Source organism: Anastrepha ludens, chromosome 2, assembly GCF_028408465.1.
Source record: "Anastrepha ludens isolate Willacy chromosome 2, idAnaLude1.1, whole genome shotgun sequence".
NCBI lineage: Eukaryota > Metazoa > Arthropoda > Insecta > Diptera > Tephritidae > Anastrepha > Anastrepha ludens.
The window spans coordinates 30297410-30319247 of record NC_071498.1 but is presented as its reverse complement, the minus strand read 5'-3'; the positions used below and the strand labels follow the sequence as shown (position 1 = coordinate 30319247).

Sequence of the window (21838 nt, the reverse complement as noted above, 5' to 3'; positions counted from 1 at the left end):
TCATTTTTCATCAGCCGGTTACTGAGCAACTGCTAAGATTTCGTTAAATTAAAATATAAACGAGCAGTTGTGGTCAACAAACAATAGCAACTGGCTAGCATGCAATCTCGTGTTGCAATTTAGCGGAGTACTGCTCCTTCTATACCTAGCATTCACCGTTTGAGAGCCACTGAAATACAAGCGCTACCTAAAACACGATCTCTTATTTTCTCATTCCACTGTCATTCTGGATTGACAGTTTTTGATTTGCCTTGTTGTTGGCAGACAAGCCGAATTCCACTGGATTACTTGGAATTCAGTTGTGAGTTTTCATCCGAATCGTTCTGTTGTGTGTTTTAAAGTTTCGGTTTGTTTGTGAGAAATTTCAAAGATTTACAAAAATTTACCAAAACTAGTACAAGTGTTTATAAATGAAAATAAAATATTGTATTCGCGTGTTGTGTGACTAATTTTCAAGTGTGGTTAAAAGAATTTGAATTGTGTTAATGGCGTCAACGCGGCACCGCTGTTTGTTTCAAAAGGTAAAAATCGCTTGCTGCGCTGCTTAGTAGTCTAAGCTGCGCCGACGCCAAGGACTGCTGTACAAGTGCGAAAGAGAAGCAGTGATATTTTTGTCTGTTGTTTGACGCGTTCAAACCTGGAATTCCAAAAGAAACGACGAAATTCTGCATGTGAAAAACGACGCAAAGAAAAATAACAAATTTGGATATAAAATTTGCAAAACAGAATTTCAGTTGCAATGAGCATTGAATAACAAATAATTCTGTTTATGTGTGCCAATTGTTGGAATTGAGTTACTAAAAAGTTGTAATTACAGTGAAAAGCAAAACTAATAGCCGCCAAACAAGTGAAGGATTAAGTTACCTTAAGGATTATTTAAGCGATCTGAATGCAAGTCTCATTTTGGAAAACGGTAATTAAAAAATCCGCAATATTCATGAATATTATAATAGGTACTTGAACACTATTTACAGCGTAATTATCGTTAGACGATTTCAATTATATATATGTACGTATGTATGTAACTGCGTTTGCATTTTAAATCAGCAAATGAGGCTGATGTAATTACATATATACATAGGTGTGTACGTAATGCATATATTTATTATACAATATATGTAATTTGTTTTACTAATTTAGCTAATTTGTATTTTTTATAACAACAATTCAGCTAGCCGTCGCAAATAAATTGCAGCCCCCAATGTGTGGGTTTAGTATTTTTAAAATTGAAAATATGCGAGTATACGACCTGTCATTTACTTATGCCAGGGTCAACCTCATCAAGTTTTAACCGAGAAACTATTTTTTTTCTTTTCCTTTCACCTTTTCTCTAGTAATTTATTTCCATCGACCAGCATCAACTTTTGTTACATCATTTTTATTAATCCAATTGGAATGCCCGGTTTAAAATAACTTTGTACATGCCAATGTCTCCTTAATAAATTTCCTTCACTTTCCTTTGTTAATACTTCCATATTCATTTCAAACTTAAGTCGTTAAAATGGTCCGCCACCGCATATTCGTTTCCATTTCGTTTATTTACTTTTTGTTTTGCCTTTACACTCCAGCCAAGGGTGCGCTTTTAGAATTTCAATTCATTCGTCTCCAGGCAAAACGATTTTATTTTCATTATTTTTTATTTCTCGTTAACCTTCGTATTTTTAATCAATCCGGAAAGTGTATTATTGTTTCTTTAGAAATTTGAGACGCATCTCTGCTACAACCACTCTCTGAGCATCGCATGGCTCAACACTAAGCCGCGTATACATTTTCACATAGCGCTACCTGTCCATACGAGTATTCAAGTTGTGAAACCACAATAAACCCTGTCTGTGGCCGACGTCGACGCTATGGTTCTGTCCGTTTGTTCATTATGACGGCATTCTCGGCTGGAAGATCGGAATTTCTGCTGTTTGTCGTTTTTGCTGTGTTGCTTGTTTTTTTGGCTTATTGCTTTTTCTGCTTTGTTTAGCTATTGCTTTATCGTCTACTGCCTCGTTACTGTTTTTGGTTTTTGCTTTCTTTCTTCAATTTGTATTTAGATATTCGTACACCCGCTGAACACCACTGCTGCCTAGCTTTATCACTGGCTAGCTGAAGCAAATGCGCGCTATTCACTGTTCGCTGGTTATTTGTGGCGGTAAATCCGGCCAAGCTCTTTATACATATGCATCTGTGTGTGTGTGTAAGCATGCCACACTAACATTAACGTTGCGACTCACACTTGCCGTGTTGGGTTAAATCGACGGTTCGGTCGGATGTTTATATTTGCTGCTGCGCACGAAATCGCTGACTTCGAATTCGAATCTTGCTACCACTGCCTGTTGCATGTTGTAGTCTTTACGCTAAGCATTCACTCACTACTCTCCAAAGCCGTGTTAGTTGTCGGTCATTGGACTCCATTCCGCTTCTAATATGTTCCCTATAGTTTGTGTTTCTATCCACTTCGTGCACACTTGGGTGTGGGGTGTCGCTTCTAATCTTGATCAAGACGGTTTGGAGCTGGATATGTAATTACCTATTTTTGCTTCCTCACATATGGAGAAATAATAATAAATGTTCCAAAATTATTAATTTAAAATAGCAACTAAATAAAGAACAAAACAAGTTCAAGGTTCCCAAAGAGCAAGATTTGTATTTTTTTTTTTTTTTTTTTTTTTTGTGAAAAAATAAAAATTACATCCGAAAGGAATATAATTTAACATTCGCATAATGAAGATAAATCCTTTGCAGATATGGGTCAACTAACAAATTTATGCAGTTTTTCTATTAATATGTAATAAAAAGGTAATTGTTTACTTAACCTCTTGCGCTGGAAAGACGTGCAGTGCAAGTCGTCTTGTTATCTGGCCTGGCAATGACATGCAATGTATGCCTGCTAGATTAACTGTAAAAAACACGTTGTTTATTTCGAAAAGCTAAGCAAATTCCAAATTCTAAGAAATATTCAGTTTCAACCTTTCGGCTGGACATTGCAGAAGAAATTCTACAAAATGTTAATATTCCTGAATACCCAACACGCGGAAGGAGTCCTTGCGTTTGCACGCAAAACACTGGGGACATTTCCCAAGAAAAATTCCCCATACACTAAGAATAAACGCAGTGGAACTGTATGGGAATGTAAGAAATGTATTGTTGCACTGCATAAATAATAAATAAAATAAATATTAAACAAAAAATAATAAAAAAAAATAGTAAAAATAAAAAATAATAACTATAGAATAGTAAAATAAAAAATATTAATAAAAACATAGTAAAAAAATTAGATAAAAAATAATAATAATAAGAAAAATTAACTAAAAAATAATAATAAAAAAATAGTAAAAAATTAAATAAAAAATTGTAACAAAAAAGTAGTAAAAAATTCTAATAAAAAAATTGGACAAAATTAAATGTAAAATAAAAAACAAAAAAATAGTAAAAAATTAGATAAAAAAAAATTATAAGAAATTAAATAAAAAATAATAAGTAAAAAGTAGGTAAAAATCTAACAAAAAAAAATGTAAAAAATAATAAACAAAAAATAGTTTTGACTATAATAAAAAATTTTAAATTTATTCTTATAAAAAGATTGTAAAAAAATTAAATAAAATATAGTATAAAAAAGAAAACAGTAAAAAATTATATAAAAACTAATAATAAAAAAATAGTAGAAAATAATAATCAAAAATAGTAAAAAATCAAATAAAATTAAAAAAATAAAAAATAACAAAAAAGTAGTCAAAAATCTAATAAAAAAAAAAAAAAAATAAAAAAATAAAAAATAATAAACAAAAAATATTAAAAAATTAAATAAAAAAAAAATAATAAACAAAAAATATTAAAAAATTAAATAAAAAATAATAATAATAAAAAAAGTAAAAAATTCTTATAAAAAATTTCGAAAAAATTAAATAACAAAATTATAATAATAAAAACAACTTGTAAAAAATTAAATAAAAAATTCTAATAAAAAAAAATAGTAAAAAATTATTTAAAAAATAATATCAAGAAAAAAAGTAGTAAAAAATAAAAAAAAAATTGTAAAACAGTAAAAAAAGTAATAATTATAAAAAAAAATTATTTTTTATAGTTTTATTTATTATATTCATTCAAATATTGTGACTTTATGCATTTTTTAAACACACTGCAAATAGCTTGAATAGGAATTATTCCAAACAAGCGCTCGTTATAAATTGGTTTACACGATACAGTCAGCGGCTTTTGGAAATTAATTTCCAGCGCAAGAGGTTAAGTTATTTCTCTGAATGTTTGAGTTTTTTCGGAACAAAGTGGCATATATTTCATCAAAATTCAATAACCAGGTGGGTGAGACTGAAAAAATTTAATATTTTTCAAGACACATTAGAACAGATAGTAGCAGTAGGACAAAAACAGCAAGAACAATGTATTTTATTTTGCCTTTTAATCCCTCGAATGTCACAATTTATAAACATAGTTGGACAATTTAGAGTGATTTAAGAAAAATTGACAATTTAGAGAACAAATAAATAGAAAAATTAAATCAGCTGACCTACTACTACTACCTTTTCAGTGTATCTTGGTAGAGTTTTATATCTTTTTCAAAAAAATACAATTTTTAATCTTTCTTTTGTCTTAAAGAAACGGGTGAAATATCTTGTCACTCACTTATCTGAAAATATAGTTTTTTCTCCTGTATGGGATATTAAAAACACAGGCGGGCTATCACAATCATTATAGTTTCAACAATGGTTTGTAACGGATGTGTATAATTGCTTCGAGTTCTCGAAAGTGTTGGACAGCTCACTAATTTTGAGGCAATTCTTAAGGAACAACAACGTAATTTAAACGGCCGTTGATTATCCACCAATAAACGTTACTTTGGAGTTGTCTGAAAACAAGCGAAGTCAAGGAGGAAAAAATCAATGGGGTGATATACCTCCGGCATGTGAAGGTACCCCGCACGACACTAACCACCTCTTCACATGCCCCCTTAATCAGACTCATCTAACCCCCCTCTCCCTCTGGACCCAACCCGTCGAAACAGCATGTTTCCTGGGCCTACCCCTAGATGAGCTAGACGAAGACGACCGATGATATACCCACACTGACAGGGCTAACTATGCTGTTAAAACAACAACAACAACAGGAAAAAATCAAAACTAGCGCGTGGTTTGAGAGATGCGCCATTCATGGTCAACTTACTTCTCAATCCATGAGACAGATCGAGTTATCAGCATCATCTTTTAAAACTAATTCTGATTGCTCAAATTAAGATTCGAGCGCTGCTCAACCCATAGCATAGAAATATCAGAATATTTTATTCATTTTGATCCTATCGGATCCAAAAGCGCAAGCGAAATACTTTACTATCTAACCCTAATATATACATCTTATGAGTACGTAAACCTGGTGATGGGTTGCTGCACAAGCCTGGCTTCGAGCAACATCGGGCGACTATCCAACTCTGCATTTGCCTACCCCACCCTGATCGTATTATAAATCCCAAAAATAAAAGTTTACACTTCAAAGGATTGATTATATCGGGATTCTTTCATGTTTTTTTCTGTTTAATCTAAGTTGTTGAATATTTTTTTGTCGTAAAAAAACTCGAAAATTTTATAAAAAAATGTGATGTTTTTCGAAAAATGTATTACTATTATTATTAAATTTTAAATGTGTCTGTTTTAGTTTTGAGTTTATAGCGGCAACTAATATAGATATTAAAATATATCTTATTTGTTATTGTCGCTTCAGTCAAAACTCTGAGCATCTCTGCCTTCGAAAACGATGTTTATAGAGAACCTTCAAGCAGTCTTACCATAAGACACGTGTGGGGAATGCCGACAATAATAAGGTGGATTGGCACCGAACCATCGCCTATTTGAATACCAAAATCCAGAATTTATTCAAGCAGTTACTACACCCACCACAATCAACTTGTATTTGAAAACAAAATACCAAAGGCCTCTCGTTGGAAAGCCTAGAGCACAGTAGATATCATTATGCTGTGCACTAAGTAAGGCAAATAAATATTTGGCTTGTAGATTTGTTTTGTTAGTCAACAGTTGAGATTACGAAACATTAAAATGCTTTTATTTGCTTTTCGCATTTTCGTATATGCAGTAATATGAACCCAGTAGCAAAAGGTAATAGTTGGTAAGAACTTTGCTGGTGTATTTATCACTGAATTTCAACACAACGATGACTAAGGAAATTCAGAACTGAACAACTTGTATGCCCACGAAGTGAGTCGATCAGTTGTGCTCATTACCGACCTGCACGAATTCAACATAACAATTTTTTCGTAATTAAAAATTTTATTTATTTCAGAATATTAAACAGAAATATAAAAAAAATTAAAATAAATTTTTCTTATACAAATGCTGTCGGCCTTTTGCATTTTCTCCATATAAAAAAAATTCTATCATGCATTAGAAGCAACAAAATGCATAGTACCTCCAGCAACAAAAAAATTAAATATTTATAAAAAATTAAGGCGAATTTTGAGCCGCTTTAAGCGGGCACTTTATGAGCTATAAAACTGCATACTTGAACTACATATGTATTTCTAAAAATTCTGATCAAATCGTTTGACATTTTTATGATTTTTTTTTTTAATTTTGAGTAGTGTTTGAAACTTTGAGTCATAAGGTTTTTGTTGAGTTATGAATTATATTTATATTAAAAAAATTAGACAAAAGGATTTAATAAAACGAAAAAATCTAATAAAAAGAATTAAATAAACAATAATTAAACAAATAATAATAATAATAAATAATAGAATAAAATAAAAATTAAATACATAGTAAAAATCTAAATAAAAACACAGCAAAAACAATATAAATAATAAATAATTAAAAAAACTAATAATGGCAAAAAATTAAATTATAAATGATAATAAAAAATAGTTATAAATTAAATATAAAAAATAATAAAAAAATGGTAAAAACTTAAGTAACAAAGAGTAGTAAAAAATTAAGAAAAACATAGTAAACATTTAAATAAGAAGCAAAAAAAAAAACTCATTTAAAAATTAGAAAAAAAATTGAATTAGAAATAATAATAAAAAAATAGTTAAAAATAATAATAAAAAAATTGTACAAAATTAGATAAAAAATAATAATAAATAGTAAAAACTTAAATAAAAAATATTACAAAATCAAATTTAAAAAAATTGTAAAAAAAAATTATAATAAAATGGTTAAAAAATAAATAAAAAATAGTAAAAATTATGTGAAGAATAGTAAAAAACTAAGTAAAAAATTGAATAAAAAATAGTCAAAAATTAAATTAAAAAATAAAAAAATAGCAAAAAATTAAATAAAATCTGATAAAAAAAAACTTGTAGAAAATGAAATTAAAAAAAATTATAAAAAGTAGAAAAAATTAAATAAAAAATAGTAAAAAATTAAATTAAATAAAATAAAATTAAATAAAATAAAAAATAAATAAAAACAGCAACTTTGAAATATGTATCGTTGCTATGAATGTGAACACAGGTGTACCTATAAGTGGCACATACTTCCTTTGTTGGGTGTTTGACCGAGCTCATCCTTCAGTGGAGAGACCTACATTTTTTTCATCCACCTCTGAACGACAGATGATTTCTTATGCACAACTTTTTCATGGCAAAAGTACCCTTTGAGGTTTGTCACTGCCCGCCCGGGGTCGGCTGCTATTAGAAAAATCGTTTTCATTTCGTGCACTAACTTCCTTTTCTAATGGGTAATTACATATATACTCCGTGTATGTATGCACGCATATGTGTGTGTATGTATGTATCAAATGTACAAAAATTAGGTTTCCCCAGTCAGCGCTCGTTAGTAAATCGCTTACACCTTTGTAGGCACCGACTGTTATTGCAATACCCAGTTGCATTTACCAGTGGTGTGTGTGTGTGTGCATGTAGATATGAATGTGTGTACATACATGCATGCATATATGTAATATATTTCACTCGTTTTCATTTCATATCAAAAAGTAAATATCTTAAATGAATTATTAGGAATTTGCTGGCTATGTAAAGCACTGCCTCGTGTACGCCTTCACTTCAAGTTATTTGATCATCACGTTTGTTGTTCTCACTCCTTCGTTTTTGTAGAACTTCTTGGTATGCCCTCTAATTCGAGTGCATGGCGCGTAGTAGTTATTCAGGTACAGTAGTGAGTAGCGGAAATAGCAGAGTGAAATAGAGTGGGGAGATTTAAGATTATGGAAAGGCTTTTTTTTGGTTTTTTTATTTTTATGAAGTAATGAGACTATTGGAGTATTCACAATAGGGTATTCACTAAAAATGGGATTTATGTGGTTCACAAGGTACCGTAGTCATGTTTTGAATTTTCACACTGTTAAAAAACAGTTGGTTTCAAGTCTTTTAAATATTTATTTAACCGTTAAAAACTTTATAACTTAAGACAACCATTTCATTGTTGCCACAATACGATGCACGATACTTGGTTAGTTTATCAAATTTCAGCTCTGGTTTTGTTTTCATAATGATTCTACAAATCGTACGTGCACAACATTCAATAGAGATTTTCTATATCTTGTAAAACTTAATTGCAAATTTGTATTTGGCACCATCTGTTGCGAACTATAGCAGCTTCATTCAAAGCTGCTTAGTGAACGGAAATAATACCGAAAAAAATTTTTAGTACTTTAATGTACGAAACAAAGTAAAGAAAATTAGATTGCCCAAATCTATGAGGTATTTTATATCAGACAATATCAGTACCGATTGATTTTCGCCGGTTGTGTGCCTTTTTTGAAGAAAAATTAAATCATCTCACTTTCTAACTAATTAACTCCCATGTCGACTCAGTGACTCTTAATTAAAGAAAAAAAATCTTGCACTTTACCTTGCATGTTCCACAACCTGTAAGTCAGAGCCTTTCTTAATTTTTTTTTTTAAATTAATTTAATTATTTTCTTGTCTTTTTTTACATTTGATTTCTGTTATTTAGTTTGTTGGAAAGAAAAAGTTGTAGGTTCTAATTTTAAAATTTTTTGTTTTGCATTTGGATTCTCTTATGTGGCTTGTTGGAAAGAAAAAATTGTTAAGCTCTAATTTTTAAATCAAATTTTTTTCTGTTTTTTTTTTAATTTTTTTTTTATTCGCTTATTTATTTTATTTATTTATTATTTTATATTTTATTTCTTTTATTTAGTTTGTTGGGAAGAAAAAAATGTTAAGCTCAAATTTTTAAATAAAATTTTTTTTTCTGTTTTTCTTTAACTTTTTTTTTATTCACTTATTTATTTTATTTATTTATTACTTTATATTTTATTTCTTTTATTTAGTTGTTGGGAAGAAAAAAATGTTAAGCTCAAATTTTTAAATAAATTTTTTTTTTTCGTTTTTTTTTATTTAATTTTTTATTTACTTATTTGTTTTATTTAATTTTTTTTTTTTAATTTTTGTTTTATTTAATTTTTTTTTTTTTAATTTTTGTTTTTTTTTTTTTAATTTAATTTTTTTTTTTTTTTTTTTATATTTGATTTCTCTTATTTGGTTTGTTGGAAAGATTTGTTTAATTTTTTTTTTTTTTTTTTAATTTAATTTTTTTTTTAATTTTTTTTTTTATATTTGATTTCTCTTATTTGGTTTGTTGGAAAGATTAATTTAAATTAATTTAATTTTTTATTTACCTATTTTTTTATTATTGTTTTTTATTTTATTTTTTTTTTTAATATTTTTTTTTTTATATTTGATTTCTCTTATTTGGTTTGTTGGAAAGAAAAAATTGTTAAGCTTTAATTAAAAAAAAAATGTACGGATACACAACGGCCCTGATACCTCCATAATAATAAATTATGTACTTATAAAATATAATGTTTGACAAAAATTAAGTAAACTAATTTACAGTACAGCCATACTTCCCAAACTCGAACTTATAAATTCGAATTTTTTATAAATCGAAGTAAATCGAGTGCCACTAGTTTTTAAAGAGCAATAAAGATTCAATTTTAGTCTTTTAACTTCTCTAAGCCGAATAAGAGTTTCGACACATTCGAGTCGAGAGGAAATCCGAAATGATGTATCATACTTGTTTTGTTTTTTTTTTTTTGCTTTTTAAGTGTATTCGAGGAAGCACTGTTGTATTTGCCAAGCGGATGTTTTTTTTTTCTTTCTTTTTGACGTTTCTTCTTTGTGTAACGTTTGCTAATCAGTTTTCCCCCACAGACGACGACATTATTAGGCACCATATCAGTAGATTCGGATTTGAGCGGAATAGAGAGTGATGATGAGGGTTCAGTGAAATTCAGTTTGTATTTACAACGAATGACACTACCACTGACGGTCCCTATAAGGCTTTGAACAAATTAGAATCTCTTCTCAATGGAAGCTCCAAAAGGAAATTATGTTTTTTAGTCAATAATTTCTGATTATTTCAATGCATTTTAACTCTTACTTATGTTTGCAGTTTCTTAAAATAATATTCCACAACTCGAAATCCCCATGGGTTAGGTTAGGTTACGTTGAGTGGCGGTCATCCGAGACACTTAGGCCTAAATAGTCCCATTGTGATATCACTGGAGCTCACCTTTGCACTCGTTAGTCTTCTCTGAACCACCCTGTGGATGTATTATGTCCCATAAGTCATACATTTTCGTTGGATTATGGTGATTCGAGTTATAGAAGGTTGACTGCAGTTTAGAAAAATTGTATCTTTTCCTAATGAAACATCCAACATGAGTAGGATAATAATTCAAGTCTTTTGAATAATTCTTAACTACTATCACTTAAAAATTTTTCAGTGATACCAAAATTGTGCCAATAATTATTATCTTTCAAATCTATATTTCGATCTACCAACAAAATTTGTATACTCCCAAAGTTTCTCAGTTACTGCCATTTTCGTGCTCTCAACTGTACGAGTAGATATATGCGTGTATAAAATGAAAGTTGTACCTGCTGCTGCCTGTTTATAACTTTCAAAAGTGTAAACAACAAATGAGTGTTTGTTTATTTGGCAACCCTAGCACGATAGAGCAGTTATGGCTAATTGGTAAGAACTGATAAGCTATCGATGGTTTCTAGGAATAGAAATTGAATTTGTTTATTTAATGCGAATTTGCCGATGTTTAATTGATTTAAAGTAGCGCCTTTAGTTCTATCAATGAAAAGTTGTAGATATGGAGGGTTGAGGTGTTTTGAGAAAGTTATGTAAATAAATAATTTCAGAGTAATTGAAAAATTGTTGATTGAAGGGGATTTATGTAATTGTTTACTAAATGTTCGACGGCTTTTGGTGTTGGTATTCAGACATATTGAACAGGTAGTAATATTAGAGCGAAAACAACAAAAGCAATGTATTTTTTTTTTCTTATTTGCCTTTTTATCCCCCGAATGACACGATCTATAAACAAAGTTTGACGGGGTAATTAAGGTGTTCATATTAAGAGAAGAGGAAACGTGGTTGTGTCGTACCTAAAAATTGAAAAAGTTATTTATTTGGCAAATGAATTGGCGTTATCGATGTTGTGTCCCACATTTTTTTCAAGACCAAATGCAACGGAATTGGGTGGTATAATAGAATTGATTTGAAACTGATTGATTTCTAATGGATTGATGCCGGGTTGGTAATTTTCATGTCAATTCGACGCTGACAGCTTCCGCACATGATCATCGTAGAAGCAATACATCAGTAGAGAGTGACAAATTGTGCGGACTTTGGAGCGTTGGCATCTTGAGTCCATTTTTCTTTGAAAATGCTGCTGGAATCGCCATTTCGGTCGACATCCAAACGATTTTGTGGACAGTTTTTGGGTTTTGGCAGGATGGCCGCACACCTCATAGGGACATAGATTGACTTGAGGTTTGGCACATCGACCTCATGGTCTTTGAGGGCATCCCTACTCATCACAGTACCTCATCCAGACCCAGTTCCCTTATTAAACTCAAGATGGAGGTGGGTTGAATTAGGCGTATGTGCCTTTTTATTTTCTTTTGCTAAAATTGGTAGAGATGTCTTAACCTACTCCGCGCTATAGCGCTGCTTTCAAGCGGAAGGTGCATTGGAGTCTCCTGGGATTGATCGCAGAAGCGACAATCAGTGAACAACATCCCGTTCATGTGCAGATGACTGCAGAGTCTGGAGTGGCCTGTGAGAATGCCCGTTAGCATTGTCAATTTATGCTTGGCGCGGGCTATGAGTTTACTAAACCGCTTTTGGTTGAACCCCCCCATAGTTTGGAACCATCTCACCTCCCTTAGCCTTAGCTCTTCACTCCTTCTCCTTGATAGTGTATTGTCCCATAGCGAGAAAGGGCTCGGGTCCTTTTAATGACAAGGTCGCAGCCTCTTGCCAATGCGTCGCTACTTCGTTCTCATTTATACCTCTGTATCCTGAAACTCAAACTAGTCGGATGCGAAATTCCTGTCTAAGTTTATATCTGCACACAGACAGATGGCATAAAAAACTATCCATCGGCACAGAACGATTGGTTCTGGTGCCATATATTCCCACGCCTATGCCTTCCGATGTCTTCGAACCATCTGTGTACCAGTGCAGGGCATACTCCTGGAGTTTCCCTTCAAATGCAGGTGTACTCCACTTTACCTTGCCGTCCAGTTCAATGCTGAACTTCTTTTGCTGATATCATGCCAGGATAACTGGGTAAATGGGAACTACACCTTCGGCAATTCCAAGTTTTTAGATGACATTACTTTTCCTCTACCAAAGCGTTCTATGGTAATATTCAACAGGGTGCGCTTGGCTGATTGCGGAATAACTAAATGAAGCGCTATAAGCTCGATCATCGCCTCCAACGCAGCTGTAGGGCAGGTCCCCATCGCCCCCGTGATGCACACGCATGCCAAGTGATGAAGCTTATTTAGTGCTGCCCGCACTGTCCATGCCACACGCACAACCCATGCCACAATTGATCTTTTGCGCTCGCCAAGTTCAGTAATTGCTTTATGGAGGTGCGATTTGTCGCTGATAGACTTATTTTGTGGGGGTGTGAGGGACTGATGTTAAGCGAACAATCAATTAACGATTGAGGCCCTTAAGACGCATATGAAACAATTCATTCCTGAGATAGAGCCAGAAACCGACACCAAAGTCGTGGAAACTGGATTAACAGCTGAGGCAGCCACTTGTATGAAATCGTGTTCCATAAATGCGAAAAGAAGAATCAGTCTAATACTGCTGGCCTTTTCTCTATTCTGTGTATGTTTACACAAAACTTATAGGAAACGGAAGCGTTTTTTTTTTGTCAAGTCATTGAAAATATTAGCCCACTCGAAATAGCTCGAACGTCCACGATCTGCTCTACATTTTCCTCGTTGTTGTGTAATCAGAGTGTAATAAATATTGAGTCGTTTTACAAGAGCACCAAAGAAATATTTCGCGCTGGCGATGATAAATGAGAAATGAAATAGAGGAGATATTCGTCATCAATGAAAAATGCGAACACCACAAAAGAACGAAAAGAATGACTTACACAAATACATTCGCGCGTACTACACATTTTTTTAATTTACTTCTATTTTTTACCCTGTGCCCCACTTGGCCGGTTACGAGTTATTCACATTGTCGAGTTTAATTCAATTGTCTTTTGAACGCTACAACAAAACCAAAGTGCTTTCTGGCTGACTGCCATCATTCAACAATTACTGCTACGTCATGAGAATTGTCGTTGTTTTTGTTGCTATTTCGCGCATAAGCAGTAGCTGCAGATAAACTCAGAGCGATACATAATTCAGTTAATATCTAAAGGAAGGTTAATACCCGGTAGGGAAATGTGCTGGTTCCGAACTAGTACTCGTTAAGAGAATTTCAAGCTGTGGCCTTTGTGTAGATCTGCCGATTGTCATCTTCCCCTTACCAATTTACGGAAATAAAATCAAAACTACTAAACAGACAATGCAAAGGGATTCTGCACAAAACCATTATCAGACCGGTCTTATGGTATGGAGCTGAATCTTGGACGCTAATTGATGCAGATAAAGCAAAACTGTAAACCTTCGAACGAAAAATACTCAGAAACTTTTTCGGAGTAATCAAAGATCACGGCGAGTGGTGTATAAGGGGGAACGACGAGCTAGACCAGCTTGTAATTGGCGAAAATGTTATATGCTTCATCAAAGCGCATCGATTAAAATGACTAGGTCATATAAATGAGCAAACGAGGGCCCATTAGAAAAGCGTACATAATATACATGCGCCCACTAGATCTCTGCCACTGGTTTTGAACAGCTCGGTCGGTATGCTGACGCTTCCAGCTGTAATGTTTTCGCCTCGGTATAGTAAACATAGTCCTTATAAGGCTTGTTCTTCTTCGTTACACAAGATACAGGTGTTACTAGCGTAGAGAAGTATTTCCTCCTCTGAGTTTCAGTTACTCGTTTTTGGGAACCAGACCCGGTATTGAAACCATTTGTTTGCTACCTTATTTTTGATAGAATTTTCTGGCGGCATTTCTGCTTTCACATCTCAAGCTTTTTATACTGACACCTGTTTACCTCTCTTTTCTTCTTCTCGAAATGACATGCTTCTTGTCCCAGCTTATCGCCGTATAGCTCAATGGTCGCTGCGTATGCTGCGTATTTCTATGCATTCACGACATCGCAGTCTTCATGGTATCAACTATTCTAACATGGGCGGCGGTATCCGTAAACCTCTTTGATAGAGTGGTTCGATTTGTATGGATTGGGAGTTGCTTATTTATATACGATTGATAGTTATTTGACTGTTTAAGTCGAGTGAAAAAATTTCTCGGTTATCTATCCTGATTGCAGTCTCTCAGTGTCAAATTTTCTTTGGGCAGCTTGACGCATATCCTTTATCGAGCAGAGATATACTCATATTGTGAGTTGATGTTCGCACCTTTCATCTACCACAGCGTAATCAACTTGGTTTTTCGTTGTTTGATCAAAAGTGTGTAGTTCTATGAATATTTCAAGGCTGATGCCTGGTACTAATTAACTACCATATTCCGAGTCGCTTAACACGTTGAGTGCCACCATACAACAAAAAAAATGGGCTTCGTCCGGCCACGATTTTTTTTTACATAATACAATAGAATATTTGAATTTTTGAATAGGCCATATGATGCCACATTGGTCTCATACCCATAGGCCAACGTTTTGGGGTAACGTTTTTAAATTTTTTTTTGCATTTTTTTTTTTTATTTGGTTTTTTAAATGAAGAACCTTTCAAGAATATTCTGTGAAAATTTTAGATGAATCGGAGCAAAACTTACAAAGATACAGCCATGTAAGTGTTGCTACCTACCTGGCTCAACCGCGCGCCATTTGTACTTTGAAGCGTTTTTCCCACAACTTACGTTTTCAAAGTCGGTGCCCCTCATAACTTTGAAACTACTGCACCGATCCTTTTGAAATTTTGAACACTTTTTCTGTAGATGTTTTACAAGGTAACGCCGAAGAGTTTTTTTCGAATTTGTTGAAACTTTTGTTTTTACGGTAACTAATTCACCGATTTTTTACACGAAAATCGTGTTTTTGACTTTAACGTGTTCCCAAAAATCGAAAAATTTTAATTTCAAAAACCCCTCTCGGCGTTACCCGGAGAAAACGATTATCTAACGAAATAACTTTGGTTTTTTGATTTCAGATGATTTAACACCGAGTTATGAGGGGCACCGCAAAACTACTTTTTTTTTGAGATGCGTCCGAATAATTTCTGCCATTGCCGTATTTTTAAATATTTTTGGATGAAAATTTCACAAAATATACTTCAAATGCTATAGTTTTATGTAGTAAAAGATTTGACGAATAAATTTTAACTGTGTCATCAAAAAAAAAATCATAAAAATATGCCTTTTTTTCCATGAATTAACGTTACCCCCCCCCCCCCATAACTTTTATACAAAACGAGGAATACGTAAAGTATTTATTTCTTCAAAATGTTTTTAATAAATTTTAAAGCGAAACAACTTTTTTTTTATCTTGTTTCCTTCAAAAGAGTTTCCTTCAAGTATTGGATAAATATGCCCCACTGGGTTATTTGTACGACATTACTTACACTGAGTGCTACCAGATCAGCTGATCATGAACGGAAAATACTAAAAACGACCCGTTCCCACGACAGTCATATGCGGCCAAGGACTGACACTTCAGCAATTTTTATGCTGCTACAACAACAAGAACCACTATAAACCACCAATAGGGAGTTTTCCTATTAAAATAGAACTTGAATTGCATTTTGTCGATGTTATCAATTTATCATGGGGTACATGAATCGCATGGTAGTGACTAGATGTCAATTATTTGTTTAAAGTTTTATCTGAACAGGAGCGGGATTACAATTCCAGCACTGTAAACATTCACTGCGATTCTATGATCGTTTCCCAAAAGTCTTAGTCATAGCAGACATTCATAGAAAAATCCGGAAAATATTCTACGAGTTCTGTAGCACTAGGCATGGGGGCGCCAGCGGCATTAGACCCAAAACTAAATAAAAGTATATTCATATTTTTTAGCGTAAAGTTTCCTGATTGCCAGCACATTGCGTAGTAGATGTTAGTGCAACGATGAGCGGAAAACCAAAAAAGAAGAGCTGAACTTTTCGTTTTCGTTCCCACGACAGTTGGTTCTACGTAACCCAGTATATGTATAGGGATTGTTTATCCTGCTACAACAACAGCAGCTGAGCGTTTCCGTGTTAAGGCATCTAATGATTTTGGATGTTGTCGCACATTTCTCGAGCTTTGATTTATTTGCAGGCTTGGGTATAATAACAAGTAAAATGAATACTGGAAAAATTAAAAAAAAAAAGTAATGTAATTTATTTTATCAATTTTTATCATTTATTTATTCAATGTTGAAAATTTTGGTGTAGAGTTACTTAAAGTGATACATCTTAGGTTCTTTTTAAAAACGTTCATAATTTTTTTCTTGTAATTATTTAGGATAAATTGTACTTAAAAAATATTTTCTTTAATTGTTTGTTGAAATGCTTTAATTTTTTTTTTTTTTGTTAATTTAAAAAAATTTGTTTTTTATTAAAAAATGCTTTGTTTTTTTGAGATTTATTCAATATTCAAAATTTTGGTATAGGGCTTCTTAAAGTGAAATATCTTCGGTTCCTTTCAACATTTTTATAATTTTATTTTTTTCCATTTTGTAAAAAATACTTTTAGAATTTTTTTTTATCTTTTGAGATATTTTTGGTAAAATTTATTTATGTTTTTGTTAGTTTTTTTTTATTGCAATAATTTCAACATTTATTAAATATTACAAATGTGTTATAGAGTTTCCTGAAGTGAAATATCTTTGGGTCCTTTTACCTTTTAAATTTTTTTTTTCTTTTTTAAGCATAAAACACTTTTGAACAAACTTTTTTTTTGCAATTTTTTTTTTAATTTTTTTTCATTTATGCTTTTTTTGTTGAAATTTGTTTACTAATTTTTGGCTTTTTGTTTTGAAATCTGTTTAAAAAATTTAAACGAAAAATTTTTTTTAATATAATAATTTCGAGATTTATTCAATATTCAACTTTTTGGTATAGGACTTCCTAAAGTGAAATATGTATCTTCGGCTCCTTTTAACATTTTTATAATTTTTTTTTTTTCATTTTATAGGATAAAAAATACTTTTAGAATTTTTTTGTTTTGTTTATTTTTTTCAATATTTTTATATTTATTTATTTTTTAGAAATTTTTTTTATTATTAGTTTTTAGAAAATTTTGTTTTTGTTATTTAAAAATTTTTTTATTATTTTTTAATTTTTTTTTTGTTAAGAAATTTTTATTTTTATTTTTTATATATTTTTTTTTGATCGTGTTTTTTAATGTACTACTTTCAAGATTTTTTCAATATTAAAAATTTGGTAAAGAGTTTCTTAAAGTAACATATCTTCGGTTCCTTTTAACATTTTCATAATTTTTTTTGCAGTTTTAAGAATAAAATATAATTTTTGAAAATTTTTTGTTTGGTAAAATTTGCTTATGTTTTTTGTAGAAGTATTTTTTTGTTTATGTTTCTTTTTTTCAATACTTATTATTATTTTTTTAAATTTTGTTTTAAAATTTTTTTTTTAATTTAAAAAAAAAATTTTTTTTCCGTTGAATTTATTTTTAATATATACCTATATTTTTATTGAAATTTATTTATGTTTTTTTTTACCTTTTTTAATATAATAATTTCGAGATTTATTCAATATTCAAAATTTGAGGTAGGGTTTCTTAAAGTGAAATATCTTCGGTTCCTTTTAACATTTTTATAATTTTTTTTTTTTTTCATTTCATTGGATGAAATATACATTTAAAAGAAATGTTTGATTTGCTAAATTTTTTTAAATTTATTTTTTAATATGTTTTTTTATATATTTATTTTTTAATATTGTTTTTTGTTGAATTTTTTTAATACATTTATTTTATTGAAATTTGTTTATGTTTATGTTGCAATTTTTTTATTTATATTTATTTTTGTTCGAGTATTTTTGTTTACTTTTTTACTGTTGAAACTTCTTTTATTTATTTGTTGAAAACTTTTTGGAAAATAATTTTTCTTATTTTTGAAAACCACTACTCAATCACACATTTTTTCTTATATTTTCATTAATAGCTGAGACTGTACTCTTGTAAATTACAAGAAAAAAAGAGTAATACCATATTTTATGCAATATAACCCCATTTAGCTCCGTTCCCTTGTAGTGAAAATCTTCTTTTTCTTAAACTAGTGCACATTACTGAAAAATAATTAGTTGAGAACTAGAAAGTTTATTTCTCCAATTCAGGATTTCTCTGCAGGGATCGATTTGCAAAACTATCAAAACCAAAATATACTTCTACGAGTACAGCAATGTTTTATGGATTACACTTATAAATACATATGAACACTTATGTAGATATGTATACAACGGCAGTGCCGACGAAATCACGGTCAATCAAGCTAAACAAGTTTTGCGCTAAAAATGTTTCAAAACATAGCTACAGCCGCGACAACAACAGACACAGCAATAGCCGCTTCAATAGAAAGAAATCCGAGAAAACGAGAAACGTGTTTGCAAATAATCAAACGTTCAATTGACTCAGAAAGAAGCTGCGAGACAGAGGCAGAGTTGGAGGTAGAGCAATACCGTCTTACAATGGGGAATGGGGCAACGTTGCTGGGTATTCCATTTTTGCTGGTGGTAAACATTTCTTTGATCGTTTGGCGTGAAAAGTTCTAAAAGCTATTTTTGTATTTTGAATGCGATAAATATAATAATTTTTGGAATCGTAATTCCTCAATTTTTATCATAGATACGGCGGATATCGATTGAAGTTTTTTTTGGTTTTTTATAGAGTATCACTTTGAGTTGCGGCGATATCACCATTTCTATGATTTCGCAAAACCAACTCTATGCCTCATAAACTCAGTCAGAACTATTCTCGACTGTGATAGGTAGCATCATGGCGATAAAATAATATTAATGCATTTGCCAGTCAAGAATCAAAAACACCCAAGCAAGTTATATGAGAGTTATTCAGGATTCTAAGCTGGATTAGTGTGGAAATTATTGGGCGAGAAAGTGTGGAACAAAATATTGACTTTTACTTTACCGAAAGACTACTTTGAAAAAATATGCAGGTCTGATTTTTTCAAACCTCCGAATGTGCAAATTAATACTTTCATATTAAATGAGAAAAAGTACAGAGGCGGTAAGCATCCTCAAGATTATATCTCTGTTTTCTCATTAATTGAAATAAAAACTCCAACTCATCAGTACTTGGCGTAAAAATCTGTACGTCGGTCTTCGCACACAGTGAAGCGGGTGAAAATTGCGATATTTTGGTACGAAACTTGGTACACATTTTGCTAAGTTGCGTGGGCTTGAAAAAGGCTACATCCGTCTGGAGTAACAAAAACCTAAAGTTGCTTCATTTTGGTAAAAGCAATGATACTAACTGTCTTCCGGCCATGTAACCAAATTTTGTTTTTCGTTCATCCCTACGTCTAAAAACGCTTTACCTCGTTTAAACTCGTTACAAATGTTATCCCTGTCCATAAAAAGCTACTTACTGCCATGGTCTGATGCGCTCACATATGGGGTTTGCGATTCTCAGACAGCATAATTTTGGTTTTTAACAAATAAAATAAATAAATAATTGGCGCGAACATTTCTGCTAGATGTTTGACCGAGTTCCTCCTTGTATTTGTGGCGTGCGTCTTGATGTTGTTCCACAAATGGAGGGGCGTACAGTTTCAAGCCGACTCCGAACGGCAGATATTTTTATGAGGAGCTTTTTCATGGCAGAAATACGCTCGGAGGTTTACGTTTGTCTGCCGAGGGGCGACCGCTGTTAGAAAAACCTTTTCCTATCATTTTGTTGTTTCATGCACGGAGATTCGAACCTACGCACTCTCGAACGGTAGTCCCGCACCATCCCATTCGGTTACAGCTGCCGAACAACAAAACCTAATTAGAAAAACGTCCTGTCAAAAAAGTGATTGTTACAAGGTGTTGCAAAATTAATCATCCAATATGGTTTTCGAACCATTCTTAACTAAATAAAAAAAGATGATTTCAGGTGATGGAAATCTTTATATTGACCGTTGTGCGCTCCATTGCTCGTCTGTTTATATACTGCAACTGTCTTTCAGTCAGTTAGTCCTTTGCTAGCCAGTTATGGAAAATATTTGTGCGCGAAATTCTTTTACAGGGAATGTGTGAAGTGTTTATTTGTTCTTGTATTGAATTGTAGACTCATTCAGATTTTCAGTCATATGCAAGACGGTATGCCCCGCCCGATGAGTAGGGGGTCGTGAGTATGGTCCACTTGGAAGTCTCATCTCTGAATCAGTCTCTGTCTCATGAAAATTTGGATTCCAACAGGCATGGATGATGGGTGCTTATTTACGACCAAAAACTCTATAATCTTAATGAAGACTCGCTTAATTTTAAAATAATTTCCAATATTCTTCAAACGCAACACAATCTATATCGGCCCGCGAAACCGTCAGCGATAATGTCGGGTAGTCCAAATTTCGAGTCTGGCAATGAGCCGTAAGAGTCAAAAGAGCCCTTGGTTCAAAGAGAAACTTCTTTTTGAAGCGCTCTGCGGGTAGTAAATACTTGAAACTTAACTTAAAATAAATCTAAAAACTGCATTCCGGAACCGGAACCGGAATGACTCGATTTTTTCCCGGCCAAGGGCTGCCGTCCTAGTAAACTTGCCCTGTCTGGCGCGCTGAACCTCATCATAAGAATTGTTGTTTTAAATATACTTCGTTTTGACTTCACTACCACGATCAGCTTCTATTCTTCTTCTTGATTGGCGCGATAACCGCTTACGCGATTTTGGCCGAGTTTACCAAAGCGCGCCAGTCGTTTCATTCTTGTGCTAACCAGCGCCAATTGGAAACACAAAGTGAAGGCAAGTCCTTCTCCACCTGATCTTTCCAACACAGATGAGGTCTTCTGCCGCCTCGCATACTTTCAGAGTCGGAGCGTTTGTATCCATTCGAACGTCATGACCCAGTCAACGTAGCCGCTGGATCTTTAATCGCTGTGTCATGTCTATGTCGTCGTAAAGCTCATACGGTTCATTGTTCCATCGTCTGCGACATTCGCCGTCACCAACGTGCAAAGATCAAAAAATCTTCCACAGAATCTTTCTCTCAAACACTCCAAGGAACGCCTCATCGGATATTGTGCCATACAATAGGATAGGAATGGTGAAGCGTGAGTTTTGTGCGTCGATAGCGGACTTTACTACTCAATTGCCTACTTAGTCAAAAGTATCACTTCTTGGCTAGAGAGTTTCTACGTTGGATTTCAAGGCTGACATTATTATCGGTGCTAATGCTGGTTCCTAAATAAACGCAGTTTTTTACAACCTCGAAATCATATCTATCAACAGTGACGTGGGTGAGAATACGCGAGTGCGCCGACTGTTTGTTTGATGACAGGAGGTA

General features: G+C 32.4%; 1 protein-coding gene across 4 annotated transcripts in view; it reads left to right on the top strand.

Annotated features, from left to right (window-relative positions):
• Window positions 1–289: 289 nt before the first annotated feature.
• Window positions 290–21838, top strand: part of LOC128867410 (afadin) — a 115881-nt gene continuing 94332 nt past the window's right edge. For 2 of the 4 annotated variants that reach the window (XM_054108622.1, XM_054108597.1), the window contains exon 1: window positions 290–913. The gene's annotated coding sequence lies outside the window, so the exon portion shown is untranslated. Of the gene's footprint in view, window positions 954–21838 lie in introns of all 4 variants that reach the window. The other 2 variants (XM_054108607.1, XM_054108615.1) reach the window with 2 other exon arrangements.